Source organism: Mus pahari, chromosome 19 (genome assembly GCF_900095145.1).
Source record: "Mus pahari chromosome 19, PAHARI_EIJ_v1.1, whole genome shotgun sequence".
NCBI lineage: Eukaryota > Metazoa > Chordata > Mammalia > Rodentia > Muridae > Mus > Mus pahari.
The window spans coordinates 1,944,082-1,946,302 of NC_034608.1; positions in this window are offsets into that span (position 1 = coordinate 1,944,082).

A 2,221-nucleotide genomic window follows, 5' to 3' on the forward strand; every position below is an offset into this window, starting at 1 on the left:
TTAATCCCAATACTTGGGAGGCAGAGGCATGCAGATCTGTGAGTTTGAGGCCAGCCTGGCCTCCCCCATCCCCTTCGACCCAGGCAGCCTGGTCTTACACAGTGGGTTCCAGGACAGCCAGGGCTACACAGAAAAATCCTACCCTGAAAAAAAAAAGAAGTCTAGGATAACTATGATTGTCTATTTTGCTCACTATAGAGCTCTCTTACGTCTTGCATAGAGGGATCACTTAGAACAGGGATGTGATGGAGAATGTGGGAGCCGACTCCCCCTTCCCTCTTTCCTTAGACTCGGCCTCCTCCTGTATGTATCTAGGTGTCCCCAGCCAGTCTCTGCAGAGAAGCCCTCTGGATCATCCTATCTAAGCTGGTGTGCTCTGGCCACTCACTGTGTGTGTGTGTGCGTGTGCGTGCGCGTGTGTGTACCTCCGAGACCTCTACCACTGAGCCACACTCCTAGCCCCTCACTGGGTGATTCTGGGCAAGATCTCTACCACTGAGCCATGCTCACAGTAGCTCCTAGATGTATTGTAGGCAAGCCTCTACCACTCGTCCAACCCTGCCCCAGCCCCTCCCTGGTAGACTCTTGGCATTCTACCATTGGTCTTCATTCCCAGCACTCTTTTCAATCTTTTCCCCCCCAAAATGTTAATGTATCTGTGTGTGCAGTTATGTATTGGAGTGCCACACTGGCCTAGACCTCATGAGTAAGGCTAGACTGTCCGCTTAGACCGGGGCTCACCAGCCCCAGGGATCCTGTATCTGCTCTCTAGTATCATCATACCTGGAATTTCTGTGTGAGCTCATGTCCTCATGCTTTTGAGTGAAACATTTCACCGACTGAGCTATCTCCCTCCCCAGCGCAACCATTTATTACGAAGTTGAGGTCTAAGTTTCCCAGGCTAGCCTTGAACTTCTGAGTCTCCTGCCTCAACTTCTGAAGTAGCTGGGATAACAGGCCTGCACCTAAGGCAGCTGCTCCCACTTTCTCAACATTTTTTGTTTTCGAGACAGGGTTTCTCTGTATAGCCCTGGCTGTCCTGGAACTCACTTTGTAGACCAGGCTGGCCTCGAACTCAGAAATCTGCCTGCCTCTGCTTCCCGAGTGCTGGGATTAGAGGCGTGCGGCACCACGCCTGGCTTTCAGCACTCTTCCTTATTGGTGCAGAGCTCTTGTTCATCATCATCATCACCATCTCCCTTTGACTCTCCCCTCCCTCTCTACTCACTGCCCACACCGGAGTATCAACTTTAGGGGGGCCCAGCATTTTCTGCTTTGTTCACTGTAGGGTCTATGCAGTGTTTAGAATGCTTAGTGTGGCGCATGCAGGCACAGCACAGGAATGCCGTGGGACATGTGTGAGTGGTCCTTGCCTCTCCTCTGAGGGGCCGGTTCTGTTTCATAGGGTTTCGTGAGGGGGTCTAACACGCTCATCTGCAGAAGCCACAGTTGAAGGCACGGAGCCTCTTCAGGAGACTGCCTGGTCTCCAAAGGGCATGTCCTATGGGGTGATTCTGGGCAACTCAGCAGTAGCTACACTGGGGAGGAAGAGTGAAGGCAGGCGACTTCTTACTAGTCATTAAATCCCTATACTGAGGGAGGGTAGGACCCTGTGAGTCATACCCCCCCCCCGCCATGCCATCAGCTGCTTATAAATCCAAAGGAGGGACAGGGCCTCTTAAGCCTCTCCCTCAAGGACCTTATTCATTTAGTAACTCTATTCTGTTTTTAAAGATTAAAAAAGAAATGTGTATACGTATGTGGCTTTGTACATGTGAGCTCATGGAGGCAACATGCAAACACTGGAGCTTGAGCTACAGGTGGTTATGAACAGCCTGGTGTGGGTGCTAGGAACTGAACTCTGGTCCTCTGAAAGGAGAGTGTTCATTTTAACTGCTGAGCCATCTCTCTAGGCCCTAGGGGACATAATCTTAAGTCCAAGAGGGAGAGAGCCCCACCTCCCTGAAATCCAGGATCAGGAAACAAGACAGTAATGACTGAATGAGGTTTATTGGAGTCCCAGAGACATTGGGGAGAGGGGTCAGGGGTCAGGTTGAGGCTCACAGGGGAGAAACCCCTGGCCAAGTTCCCCTACCCTTTGGGACGTTGGAACAGTCAAGTTGTAGTGATGGAAAGACCAAAGTACTACAAGTCAAGGGGATGGGATAGCCCCAATGTCTACCACCTCCACCAGGTCACAGGACTGAGCTCTACAGCATAA